General features: G+C 41.7%; 1 protein-coding gene across 4 annotated transcripts in view; it reads left to right on the top strand.

Moving 5' to 3' along the window:
- Positions 1 to 14666, top strand: part of CC2D2A (coiled-coil and C2 domain containing 2A) — a 1114036-nt gene that overhangs the window by 963610 nt on the left and 135760 nt on the right. The window contains exon 1 of one of the 4 annotated variants that reach the window (XM_087963694.1): positions 14204 to 14327. The exons of the other annotated variants lie outside the window; for them this stretch is intronic. The gene's annotated coding sequence lies outside the window, so the exon portion shown is untranslated. Of the gene's footprint in view, positions 1 to 14203; positions 14328 to 14666 lie in introns of those variants that run through there. 4 annotated transcript variants of the gene reach the window in all.

A 14666-nucleotide genomic window follows, 5' to 3' on the forward strand; every position in this document is an offset into this window, starting at 1 on the left:
ATGACCATCATCTCTTGGGTTATACTGAGGAGATTGGTGCCCAATATCTCAAAAAGACAGTTAGACTTCCACCATATTCATCTCTGAGTCTACCAGGGGAACAGCATTCTTGTTGTTGGAAGAGTTTTAAGAACATCAGAAGAGTTTTAAGAACTTTTTGGGCCCGCTGCAATTGCTTGTAGTGGATGGCTCCCTACCGAGTCTCCTAGGATTGGACTGGTCTTCATCCCTGGGTCTGGGAATCACTGGCATCAACTCCATCAGTGACTCTGGTATCGAGGCTTTAATCTCGAACTTTGCAGACATCTTTGATGAAACCTGGGCAGGTATACGGGCTTGACCCCCAGGTTGCTTCGATCTGATTGAAGCCACAAAGAGTACCGTTTGCCTTGCGCTCAAAAGTTGATGAGCAACTTGACAAGCTCATCAGCCAAGGAATCCTGGAACCTGTTGACCATGAAAATGGGAGACTCCCAAGTGTGACCCCTGTGAAGCCGGACAGTTCTGTCTGCATCTGTGCAGACTATAAATGATCATTAAACAAAGTGCTACAGCAAAATGCATACCCGGTGCCCATGTTCCAACATCTGTCTGCACTCTTTGGGTGAAGGTAAGGTCTTTGCTAAACTGGACCATGCCCAAGCTTATGAACAGCTACTAGTTGCCAATGCCACAGCGGAGATGTGGCGCAGGTGATGTTAACACATCAGGGAGCTTTTAGATGTCGCCAGCTACAATTTGGGGTGAGCGTGGCACTGGGACTTTTCCAGAGCCTGATGGGAGCGGCTCCTGCAAGGCATCCCAGGTGTTGTCCCCTATTTTGATGATGTCTTAGTGTCAGCAGCCAACAACTCCAAACTCCTTGCCTCGACCGTCTGAGACCAGTACTCACCTGTTTCCAGGAAGTTGGCCTCAAGGTAAAAAAGGAAAAGTGCAAGATCATTGTTCCTCAAGTAGAGTTCCTTGGCTACCTTATCAATGCCTCTGGGTTACTCCCTACCCAGGCAAAGGTCCAAGCCATCCAGGAAGCTCCCTCACCTAAGAACAAGACCGAACTCCAGACATTCTTGGGGCTCTTAAACTTCTATAGCAGTGGTCCCCAACCTTTTTTATGCCGCGGCCCGGTACCGGCATCAGCTGCGGCCCGGCGGCATCAGCTGGGCGCCGCCATCTTGTTTTGATGAAAAAGTGCTTCCAGTGAGCTTTCTACCCGGAAAAGCTCACCGGAAGCACTTTTTCATCAAAACAAGATGGCGGCGCCAGCAAACCAGCGCTCGGTAGGATTTGTTCCACGGACCGGTACCGGTCCGCGGACCGGTGGTTGGGGACCCCTGTTCTATAGCATTTTTTTGCCACACAAAGCTTCTGTAGCTGAACCTTTCCATCGCTTGCTCAACAAGAAGATGTCTTTGGCCAGAAAAGAGCTGCCGCCTTCTCCACTGTCAAGGAGCTGCTATCATCAAACAACATCCTGGTACAGTACAATGAGAATCTTCCTTTGGTTCTCATCTGCGACACCTCTCCATTCGGTGTCGGTGCCATTTTAAGCCACCGATTCCCAGATGGAAGAGAGGCCCTGATTGTTTTTTTTCTCACGGACCTTGTCATCAGCTGAACGAAACTAGTCAGCTAGACAAGGAAGTGTTGGCTGCAGTTGCAGGAGTCAAACGCTTTCATGAATACCTTTATGGTAAACTATTTAACCTTGCGACTGATCACAAGCCGCTACTGGGCCTGCTCACCAGGGACCACCAAATGCCACATGGTGGACTGTGTTCCTAGCTGCATACAGCTCCCGCCTCCTACACCAGCCACATAAGACACTTAGCTATGCTGATGCCCCCAGCTGATGCCTGCTTCCGACTGTTGTGGAGGATTCGACTCCAGCATTAACTGTTTTATTAATTGAAGACCTGCTGACCAGTCTCATTATGGCATCAGAGATTGCTGCACACTTAGCCAAGGATCATGTCATTGCTCAAGTGCTCAACTGGGTATTGAGGGGGTGGCCGAAGGGGCCAATCAATGCAGTTTCTTCCCTTCCACACCCAGCAACATGAGCTGTCTGCTCAATGGGGCTGCCTACTCTGAGGGAGTTGTGTGGTGGTACTTCAGAGGCTGCAGCAGCCAGTTTTGGAAGTGCTTCATGTAAGCATCGTGCAAATGAAGGCACTTGGCTGCAGTTATATCTGGTGGCCCAACAAGGCCATCACTGATTAGGTTGCATCTTGTGAGCATTGCCAAGAGTCAAGGCCAGCCCTCCCCCATCAGCTCTAGTACACGAGTGGGAAGCACCCAACATCCCTGATTCACTAAAACATAAAAAGGGGGGGAGCAGCACAAGCAGACTTGTAAGATTCTGTAATTAGAGTCAGTCTCAACTAAACTCATTTTAGCCTTCCTGTGGCGATGAGAGAGGGTACAGCTGTAAATATTTATGTAACCAGAGAAAAAGATTGGTCGTAACTCCCATTTAGCAAAATTGGCAAGAGACATTGTGAGAAACTGAGGCCAAGCCTCGAGTACAACACTGGAACAAGGAGTACTGTTCAATGGGCTGCACATCCAAGACCAGACATAAATATCCAGTTACTTCCTCAATCTATTGTCTTTCACAGCTTCTTTCCATGCATTAACTCATCTGATTCAAAGTTATGGAGAAATAAAATGGGATATTAGCTGTAGATTGATCACTCATCATGGTTAGATGGAGGAAAAGATCACCGAAGGACTATATCTAGTAGGATGCATACTTTTTGGCTTCTGCAACTTGCTGTACTCCAATCTCAAACATGAATAGCCATTATAAGAAACTACTAAAACTACCATCTAAGTTTGCATGGATTGCTTACAATAAGAGCAGCAACAGTTCCAGACTAGATGAATCAAAATTGCAGAGGAAATACAAAGAAATAATACATATACAATAAAAGAGGAAGACTGCCATCTATCTTCAATTGAAGATGTTAATGCTTACACAAAGCCCAATAGAAGTTAGTGTTTTTCTTATAAAAGGCTTAAAGGGGGCTCTGTGATATTAGAGGACAAACTATTATGATTGAGGCATCATCAAGAAGTGTCTCCAGGCCTTCTACTAATCATTCATTAGGGTAATGACAATTGGCAACCCCGTCAGTTTGATCAGACAGGATAGTAAGCCAAAGCTGTTTGGGAGGGAAAATCCCTGAAGGCACAGTCCATAAGGCTGAGTTTCCCAACTTTGGCTATTTTAAGACATCCTAGGGATGGGTGGGAATGCTGGGAGTTGAAGTCCATACATGTTAAAATGACCAATGTTATGAAACTCTGCCATAGTGGTTGGCCATAGGAAGGCATTACTTATTAAAACCAGTAGTTGCATTGCAGCTGGAAATCTATTGATAATCAATGCAGTGACTGAAGAACAAGGATTATACTGCTACTCCACCCACTCGTCTTAGCAACTGGATTGTTGCATTATAAAACAAAGATGTTGTCAAAAGGGTCTCAATAGTGTAGGTGGCCATTTAAAATAGTAAAATAGTTTTTTTCCCCAAACCCCAAAAACTTTAACCTTAGACTGTCTACTATTGACCTCACCTCTTTCTTAAGAGGTCTGTAGAGGGTATGCAGAAGCACACCAATGTGCCTACCATCCCTGTCCTATTTTTTTTTCTTATATATATCCATTTCATGTATCCATAACTATGCTTATACTTATACCTGTTATCTTATAATTGCTTAAATAAATAAATAAATAAATAAATAAATAAATAGTACAATTCACAATACATAGCAAATTGTACTGTGTGGTCTCACACAGCCATGAGACTTTGCACACCATGTCCAGCCCATGAAGATCAGAATTCTGGAGTTTCCTTCTCAAACAAATTGACCATTGTATGACTTGGTATATAATCTTGAATCCAGCCAATGCCAGGTTAATAGAAATGCTGGTGGCACAGTGGTTAAGTGCAATATTGCAGGCAAACTCTTCCTACAGCCTGGAGTTCAATCTTGATGGGGCTCAAGGTTGACTAGCCTCCTATCCTTTCAAGGTTGGTAAAATGAGGACCCAGATTGTTGGGGGTAATATGCTAACATTGTAAACCACCCAGAGTGCTGTAAAATTTTATAGGGTGGTATATACGTCTGAATGCTACTGCTAATATAACCCTTGGTTACTTGAGCCACCAAGTGCAACTCAGCATCTTACATGAACTGAGGAGCAAAATCAATGCTCACTGCAACGTTTGATCCACTAGAGTTCAAGCAGAAATTTCTTCATACTTGTGTATATTCAGCCATAAAGCTTCAAGCCCTAACCTGGATCAGCTCAAAGTTCATAATTATTATTTCCACCTCTGAAATGTAAGCGTGTTTCTACAGAATGACCTCACCATTTATTTTATTGTTTTGTTTTATTCATATTTGCAGATCTTTTATTTTCCCCCCAAATATTTTTATTGCACTTTTTTCAAGATTACAAATCTTTTACATTCTTTACAACACTATGACATTGATGTTACTACTAGGTCTATATACATATATACTTTTAATCCTTATTTCTAATATCTAGCCAACTATACCATTTGTTCCAGACCGCGTAATATTACTATTCCTGTCTTTCAATTCTAAAGTAAGCTTATTCACCTCTGCACAATCCAACACTTTTTTTATTACCATTCCCTCAGAAGGGGTGCTGTCCAACTTCCAACTTTGTGCAAAGGCAATTCTAGCCACTGTCACTATATGCAATGTAATATATTTAACTTTTTTATTGAATTCTCCTCTTATTGTTCCTAATAAAAAAAGGTTGAAGTTTAAACTCAATTTGAAGACCTGTTATTTTCTGTTACCATTTTCTTATCTTTACCCAGTATTTCCTAGTTTCGGGATATGACCTCCAAATATGAAAGAAAGCACCCAATTTATGTTTGCACTTCCAACATTCCGGACTCATATTTGGATACATCGTCGCCGGTCTAGCCGATGGTAAATGCGAACGATAAAACATTTTGTAGAGGTTTTCCTTGTAGGCCGTGGACATTGTTAATTTATAATTTTTTGTCCACAATTTTTCCCATTCTTTTGATATTGTACCCAAAATTCCTTGCCCAAGCTATCATCGACCCTTTCACTATTTCTTCTTCCATTTTAAATCTTAACAGACAATTATATATTTTCGTTATGAATTTCTCCTCCGGTCCCAATAGTATTTTATCCAGTTGTTGTTGTTGTTGTTGTTCGTTATCAAAGCCGTACTCTTCTAAATCTTTTTTATACCTCTCCTGCAATTGTAAATATGGCTACCAATCTATATTCCTTGATTTCTCAATTCTTGATTTGTTTTGAGCCTCCCTTGGTTGTCTAACAATTCACTATATTTTACCATCTTATTAATGTATTTGGATAAATCATAGCCTCTGTGGGTTGATAACCAACTTAGGTATTTTGACATAATGATTTTTAAAAATTCTCCAGCAGACCTGTATATAAGTGCATCTCTCAATTGGTGTCTATGGCAATATGAGTGTGTTATACTCTACTTTTCCCAAATGAAGGCATGCCATCCTATTTGCAAATCATGACCTTCTAATATTAGGATCCTTTTATTATTCAGGTGTATGTATTCTCTTATCCATTCTAATGCCATGACATGGTAGTATAGCTCCCAATCTGGGAGTCCGAAGCCACCTCTACTTCTGCTATCCTGTAATATTTTCTATTTTATTCAGTTTCTTCCTAGCCAAACAGATTTTGTTATTACTGTATTTAACTCTTCAAAGAATTTTTTATCTAATTTTATTGGAATTGTTTCAAACAAATATAGCAATTTTTGCAGATCTTTTCAAATATTTCAAAAACCAGACTTTAGTAAATACATGTATATACGTTATTTTAGACTGCAGAAATAACATTAGAAAAAATAGTCAACAAAATTTATTCATTCTGATTTTTAAAAACTATTTATTTAAATCTCCAATCCCAAAATGGGATTGTAATTGTAAAAGGAGTATTCAATCCCATGACAGTCTTTAAAAAACCCATGGATTTTCTGTCTTTGTGCCAAGCTGTAAACCAATTACAGGCCATGGAAATAATCCACATTATTTTTATTTCTGTCTCAATCTCAGGTTCTTGGAAGCATAGAAATTCATATATTCAAAATAGCTATTCTTTTTTTGAATTCCAAATGTCTCTATTTGCTACATTTTCCTGTTTAATAAATATTGATTCAACATCACAAAATCAATCAATCAAAAAAATCAAAATTCATGGGTCAGGGACCATATGCCATTAAGAAGTCCTTGGATCAGATCTCATTTTCAGCTGTGTCAAAATAGTTGACACAGAATCCATCTGCATATGGCAACCTACCTAAAAACTTAATTATGAAAATGTTGTATTTTAACCACTTTTTTCCTCAGCTTGCCCAGATTTTTCATCCCTAGGATTGAACTCCGTTAGCCTCCCTCAATGTATTTTAGGACTGCTAGTTCCAGGGCCTTTCCATCACCACCACCTCTCCATCCCTTCTCAGTTTTTAAATGGCAAAAACCAGGGCTGCTGCTATTTGAACTGTGGCCATTATTCCATTTGGTGGGTATGAACAGCCAAACAACATCCATGTTCAGATCTGCAGCCTGGGCTGGATTTAGAATTTCTTTTTCAAAGGGAGTATTTAAGCAGAAAGTCACCTTCAAGGAGAATTAGAAAATGCCTCACCAGCCAGACACCTTTCCTTGGCTGCCAAAGTTACCATGCCCAACCATCAAACAGGTTCCTGACCAATCTAGCTGATAACTTTGTCGTCCAAAAGGTAGAGGAGGGAACCAGAGGGACAGCTATACTGGACCTAATTCTTACCAATAAAAATAAATGATAGTGAAGCAATTGGTAGAAATTGCACTCCCCTGGGGGAGAGTGACAATATCATATTGGAATTCCATGTAATGGAGACACACGCAACAGAACAGAACCAAACCAGTGTCTTATATTTTAATTTGTTTAAAAAGAGCTGATTTCATCAAACTTAGAGAGACCTTGGGGAGGACTTGATGAGAATCTTAAAGGGGAAAACCCAAGAAGCTTGGGAAACTCCAGCACTGAAAAAGAAAAATAAGAAATCTAAGAATCTAGCATGTTTGCACAAAGAACTCTCTGACAAACGGAAAGATGAAAAGGATAAGAATAAAAAATGGAAAGAGGGACACATAACACATAGCAGAATACTGGCCTATAGCCCAAATGGGCTCATTTGCAGTAACTGCAAAAGGGATGCTGGAGTCTTAATGGACAATTGCTTAAATATTGAGTCAGCCATGTGCTGCAGCTGCCAAAAAAGCAAAAGCTGCATTGAGGCTCAGAATTAAGACTTGCAACAAATGTCAAAAATAATAATAAAAAAGTTTCTTTTTACGTACAAAACAAGAAACCAGTCAAGGAAACAATCGGACCACGAATGGGAGAGGATGGCAAGGAAGTGATGGGCAGCAGGGAGAAAGCAGAGCTGTTTAATTCATTCTTTGAATTTGTCTTCTTACTAAAAGAAAAAAAATAGCTCAACCTTCCAAAAGCATAACTATAAAAGACAGATTAAGGATACACATAGTTCTTGACTTACAACAGTTCATTTAGTGACCATTGAAAAAAGTGACCCATGATTGTTTTTCACACTTAGGACTGTAGCAACATCCCCATGGTCACATGATCAGAATTCAGACTTGGACAACTGGTTCATATTTATGACAGTTGCTGTGTCTCAGGATCACGTGAGCATCTTTTGCGACCGTCTGACAAGCAAAGTTAATGGGGAAGCCAGATTCACTTAAGAACTGTGTTATTAACTTAACAACTACAGTGATTCACTTAACAGTGATGGCAAGAAAGGTTATCAAATGGGGCAAAACTCACTTAACAAATGTTTAACTTAGCAACAGAAATTGGGCGCTTGGTTGTGGTCATAAATTGAGGCCTACCTGCACAAATTAAAATAGGCAAGAAAATTATAAGAGAAAAAAACAGATCCAGGAAACTACAGACCAATCAGTCAATACTTTTCAATACCTGGAAAGATAAAAGCAACAGATGTATGAACACTTAGAAGCAAGCAAAGATCTAAACAGAAGCCAACATGGGTTTGTCAAAAACACATGAAACCAAACAAATCTTATTTCATTCTTCGACTAAGTGACAAAATTAGAGGACCAGCAAAATGTTGTGAACTTAGTATACATGGATTTCAGTAAGCATTTAACAAAGTAGGTCACAACCTACTTCTTTTTAAAGAAATAATTTTTATTAAACAATTTTTCTTATATACATCATTTCCATTCATTACAACGCTTTCATGACAGTATACATACTTTTACATAAATCTTAACTACCTATACTTCTCTATGTTGCTTAATCTACCTTTACCCACTATATCTTTTACCTTATCTTGTCTTCTTCTCTGTTCAACTTTATATCTATTATTTAGCCAATCATACAGTACATTCCACTTCAAATAATAATCCGTTTCCTCTCTTTCCTTTATCTCCATGGTCAACTTATCCATCTCAGCACACTCTACTATTTTTCTTATCATATTTTCCTCTGGTGGCATACTATCATTTTTCCAATTCTGTGTATAAGTTATTCTTGCTGCCATTAATAAATGTAGCATTAAATACTCTGTTTTCTTATCATATTTTCCTGTTATACCTAATAGAAAAGTCTCTGGTCTTAATTCAATTTGCTGTTTAATTATTTCTTCTATTCATTTTTTTTTGTCCTTATCCAATATTTTCTTAGTAAGATTTTTTTGTTGTGATCTTTGTCTTATTTTTATTTATTTTAAGACCTGCCACTTTTCCAAATTCTTCTATTTTCCAAATTACAACACGGGTTTGTCAAAAACACATGAAACCAAACAAATCTTATTTCATTCTTTGACAAAGTAACAAAATTAGAGGACCAGCAAAATGTTGTGAACTTAATATACATGGATTTCAGTAAGCATTTAACAAAGTAGGTCACAACCTACTTCTTGATAAGCTAGAAAAATGTGGGATAGACAGCATCACCACTAGATGCATTTGTATCTGACTGACAAATTGCACTCAACATGTAGTCCTTAATGGAACTATATCTACACTGAGAGAAGTAAGCAGTGGGGTACCCCAAAGTTCTGCCTTAGGTCTTCAATACTTTCATAAATAGTTTAGATGAGGGAACAGAAGAAAGAAATCAAATTGGCAGATATCACCAAGCTGGCTGGAATAGTCAACATCCCAGAAGATAGGCTCAAGAGTCAGATGGATCACAACAGACTTGAACACTGGGACATATATAACAAAATGAAATTTAGTGTAAGGAAAACTAAGGTTTTACACTTAGGCAAGAAAAACCATGATCCAGCATATGTTGGCAATTTGATTTCTAGTTCCTCTGCCTTTTCAAAATGCTGCCTGTACTTCTGGTAGTTCTCGATCCATATGCTGCTGGAGCCTACTTGTAGGATTTTAAGCATAACTTTACTAGCATGTGAAATGAGTGCAATGGTGTGATAGTTTGAACATTCTTTGGCATTGCCTTTCTTTGGCATTGGAATGTAAACCTTTTCCAATCCTGTGTACATGCCAACATAGGCTGGATCATAGGGCTGAACCTAGGGAGTTTCAGAAAAACATCTACTTCTGCTTAGTTGACTGCCTTTGATTATGTGGATCACAACAAATTGTGGCAAGTTCTTAAAGAGATGGGAGTACCAGACCATCATATTTGTCTCTCTTTTTTTAAAATAAAAATTTTATTTTTATAACAACAACAAAAACCAACAAATAAAACCTTCTTTCTGCTCATTAGTGTGTCAGTTGGGTACACATTTCTTTGTGCACATAACATTATCATACATATTTTACTTATGTTTATAATCCTAATTAGTATTTTATATCACATATATCACTTATTATATTAGCCTTAACATTTATTGACTTTCAATAATATATTTCACATTCATTTTCTTACTAACTCATTCAATTATCAGTAATAGATATTATACTGTACTTACATATTTCAATTTCTTACTCTTCTATCTAGCCATTCATAAAATAAATTCCAAATTTTATAATAATCTTTTTCCTCTTGTTCTCCAATTGCCATTGTCAATCTACTAATTTCTGCACATTCCATTATTTTCTTAATTATTTCCTCATCCATTGGAATTTTCTCATTTTTCCAATTTTGTGCAAATACAATCCTAGCTGCTGTTAATACATTGATAATCAAGTAGGTTAACTCTTTGTTTATAACCCTCAGGCAAAATTCCCAATAAAAATGTCTCTGGTTTTAAATCTATAGGTTGTTTTATCATTTTCTCCAGCCACATATGTATTCTAGTCTAATACTTTTTAGCTTCTGTGCATGTCCACCACATATGGTAGTATGATCCTGGTAACTTCTGACATTTCCAGCACTTCGCCAACTTACCTTTAAACATCTTGGCAATTCTCATTGGGGGTAAGTGCCACCTGTAAAACATTTTATACAAATTCTCTTTATAAGCTGTTGACATAGTTAATTTGTAGTTTCTAGACCATAGTATCTGCCATTTATCCAAGTCTATTCCATATCTAAAGTCCCCCCCCCCCCCATCTTATTTATGTCTTGAGAAACCTAAATGCGAGTCAAGAAGCAACAGTGAGAACTGGACACAGAACCACTGATTGGTTCAAAATTGGGAAAGGAGTCCGGCAAGGCTTTATATCAGTGATGGCTAACCTTTTCATTGTCGCGTGGCGAAAGTGCGCACGGGAAATCACTGGGAGCAGCCATAAATTCCCCCATTTGCAAGACGCAAACAAGCAAACAGACAGTTGCATCCTCTCTGTCTCTCTTTGCATCTGAGTGACTGTATTTATTTGCAAATGAGAGACTGATTTGAGTAAGGAAGCTGTATTATCCCCTGTCCCTGGAGTTACTAAAACAAAGGTTTGATTCCTCTTTCTTCATCTGGAAGAAGGAAGAATTCCATGGAGGAAGCAGGCAATAAAAAGGGGCCCATCTTTGTGTTGAGTTTTATGACACTGGCCTCCAAGCCAACCGAGTCATAAATACTTTTAGCCACTCTGCGTATAAACCAACTCCCCTAAAGAGGGAATCTGCCTCTGGAAAGCTGAAAAAAGTGACCAGGCTTGTAGCCAAAAGAAAATCAACAAACTTCACTGTCCTATTTTATCTTTGTTTTTAAACTGGAGAGGAAAAAACCCTTAGCTGAATTTAGCAAGAAGTTAGCCTAAATTCTACTAAAAGGAAATCGCCCAAGCCCAGCTGATCAGAACATAAGATTAAACGACAGCACCCTCTGGTGATTGATTTCTAGGCTACAGGCCTGTGAACAAGCTACCCATTGCAGTACCCTCTGGTGGCCAACCAGTGTATTGCATCTGAGTCTTCTGAAGCCTGCAACGCAACCCAGTGGCCTAACTGGTGTATCGCACCAGCATCTTCCAGAGCTTGCAACGCACTCCAGTGGCCAACCAGCATATTGCATCAGCATCTTCTAAAGCTTGCAATGCACCCTAGTGGCCCAACTTGTGACAATCTCACAAAGCAGCTGCTTTCTAAAAATAGAAAAGCAGCTAAAATTTCCTAAATTTTATATGACTATTTCCTAACAAAAAAATCCTAATTTTTTGTCCCTAAAAAAACAAACAAACACACACTTACTGCTTTTTTAAATCAGAGATCTTCAAACTTGACAGCTTTAAGACTTGTGGACCAACTCCCAGAACTCCTCCTCCAATCATGTTAGCTCAGGAATTCTGGGAGTTAAAGTCCACAAGTCTTAAACTTGCCAAGTTTGGAAACCCTTGTTTTAAATCATAAAAAAAAAAGCCACTTACCCAATTGAAGAAAGCAGGCAGGCAGAATAAGTTGCTTGCTGATGAGCTGGATGCAGAGAAAGTCAGTATAAGCAAGGCAGGAGATGGGTCAGCAGCAGCCATTCGAGAATCAGAAGGCGTCTGAAGAAGTAGGTACTTGCTGGAGGCTGGGTGAGGGTTGGAGGTAGGTTACTTAGCTAGGCTGACTAGGCCCAGGCCTTGGGGCTCTGGCTGGCTGGAAAGCAGCTCCGGGGGCATTTTGAAGCCCAGGAGCAGGGGCAGCCGGCCGCAAAGGGTAGTGGCTGCCCCACAAGTGACTCCTGGTGGCTTGGGTGGCTATGTAGGCCCCGGCTGCCAGAGGCTTTCAGAAGCCCGGGGCCAAGGCCGGGTGGTGGGAATGAGTGGCCCCCGGTTTCAGAAGCCTGGGGCCAGGTGGTGGGGGCTAGTGAGTCAGTGCTTATCTGGTCCTGTAGGCAGGAGGCAGGTCCGTTGGGGCACAGGCACCGTGCCCCAACGTAGACTCAAGTCAGAGTAGACTCAAGTCAGCTTAGGCAAGCAAGTCGCAGAACAGACTAGCATGCACAAGCGTGGCAAAGCGTTTTTATAAGGATGGGCTTGGGATGGGTGGAGCGAACAGTGAGCATGAGGGCAGGGCAAGCAAGCAGCGAGAAGGCGGCTGGGCGGGGCAGCAAGCAAGCAGTAAACATTGGGTGATCGGGTGACCGGTTCGGGGGCGTGGCCAGCCAGAAGTCGCTACCAGTTTGGCGACCCACGCCAAATTCTTGCTACCGGTTCGCCCGAACTGGTGTGAACTGGCTGAATACCATCACTGGGCCAAAGGGCACCCCCACCGTCTGCAGTCCCACCGTCTGTGCACCCTCCAATTGCCGCCACCAGCTTGGGAAGAGATCTGAATGGATCCGTTCATGGGCAGGCCAAGGCCACCCAAAACAAATTCGGACTAATCCGAGTTAACATCTGGTCTGGCTAAGGTGACGGCCTTTTCCAAAGCTGAGCAACCAACATTACGCTGCCTTCATCCAAGATGCCCAGGATTTTTCTGTTTTTCGGGTCACCTTGTAAAATGAACAGCAAAGTGAGCAAAGTACAGCGCCCTGAGCTGTGAAACCCAACCAGGTAAATGCTAACTAAGCTAAGTGGGAATGCAGTCCTAGGGATTTGCCCTGACTCGGTTAAGTACTTTGTATGAGCCCTTCTTCCAAGTCAGAATTCATAACTGATTCATTTTAAACTCCTCAATTAGCAGTGGCCCAGTTTATGGTGTATATAATTACAATATTTTGAAACTGCATATTAAAATGCACCATACATAGAGCATACAATAAAAGTATTGAATACAATATGTACTAAAACAACCTGAACTTTAAACTAGAATTATTACTCAGTGCAGCAAAATAGGCAAATCTTTATCCTTGCTGCAGTACAGTAGTTGTCCATTAACTGTTGACAGAGGACACCTCCAGGTGCCATCATCTGTATCTCTTCACCCACTTGCAGCCGTGGAGGTCCCAGGTGGATTTTTGTGTTCCACCCTAGAAGTGGTGTTTTCTCTCTTATCCCATCGCCATGCAAACAACGGAATGTCTATGTGACATGTTAGTGCAACTTGTCAAAGTAGCTGTTTTTTTTTTTCCAGGGTAGGCGCGTTGCTGTTCTGTCCTGGCCGGCAGTTCTGCTCCCCTTGCACTACTGGGTTCACCCAACCAGCAAACGCTGCCCCGGTGCGGACCACAGATACGCATTAGTGCCGTGGCTGGAGGGGACAAGGCCGTTCGGTGGGGGGTGCGGGGAGGGAGAGAAGCCCTGGCCTGCCCCGTCCATGCCTCCGCTGCCCCCTCGCCCCCGGGCGGGATAGTGGAGGAGGAGCTGCCCGCATGGCTCGCCGGCGTGGGAGCAGCTGCGGTGACCGGCCGGTCGGTCGGTCTTGCCCTTCCCCCTTGCAGCTGCCGCTCTTCTGGGGAGGCGGGTCTGGGCCGGGTGGGAGGAACGCACGCCGGCCAGGAAGTTGGAAGAAGCGGCGAGAGAGGGCCTGTTCCGATGCCGGGAAGGCGTTCCGGCTTTCCAGCGGAGGAGGCCGTAGTATGTAAGTCCCACCACCCCCGACGGGGATTGGGCGTGGATGGGTGGAGCGAGACGCAACGGTCCCCGAAAGGCAAGGCGGAGCCGGCACATGCGCACAGGACAACTGGCCTTTCCACGCGCGCCTGCGCGCCAGACACCAGGTGGCCTGTGCGCATGCGCGCTCCGAAAACCAGACTATCTGCCAACCCCGTACGACAAGAGACTTTTAAGCTTAAAGGTCTCAATCCCCCCCCAATGCGATGGGCCTGCACCGCTCGTGCCAGCAGAGGAGGCCTATTGCGGGTCCTGTCGGCCTGATTATTCTGGTTGGCGGGTCCAGGAGGGAGGGTTTCTCTGCTGTTGCTCCTGCTTCTGAAACATCATCTCCCTCCCCGTGTAAGATTGGCCCCACCCCTCCTTATCTTTCCGTAAGATAGATAGAATTCTTTATTGGCCAGGTGTGATTGGACACACAAGGAATTTGCCTTGTCTTGTTTCTTTTGGGTATACTGAGAGCAAATGCTCTCAGTGTACATAAAAGAAAAGATACGTTCGTCAAGAATCATAAGGTACAGCACTTAGTGATGGTCATGGGGTACAATCAACAATCAAACCATACTAGGAAACAGTCCATATAAATAGTAAGGATACAAGTGACAAAGTTACAGTCCTACAGCCACAAGTGGGAGGGGAGGGGTGATAAGGAGTGATGGGAAGATTAATAGTGATAGTAGT

The sequence above is a fragment of the Notechis scutatus genome, chromosome 4 (genome assembly GCF_049901735.1).
Source record: "Notechis scutatus isolate UNSWTSFEM ecotype Mainland chromosome 4, rNotScu1.2, whole genome shotgun sequence".
NCBI lineage: Eukaryota > Metazoa > Chordata > Lepidosauria > Squamata > Elapidae > Notechis > Notechis scutatus.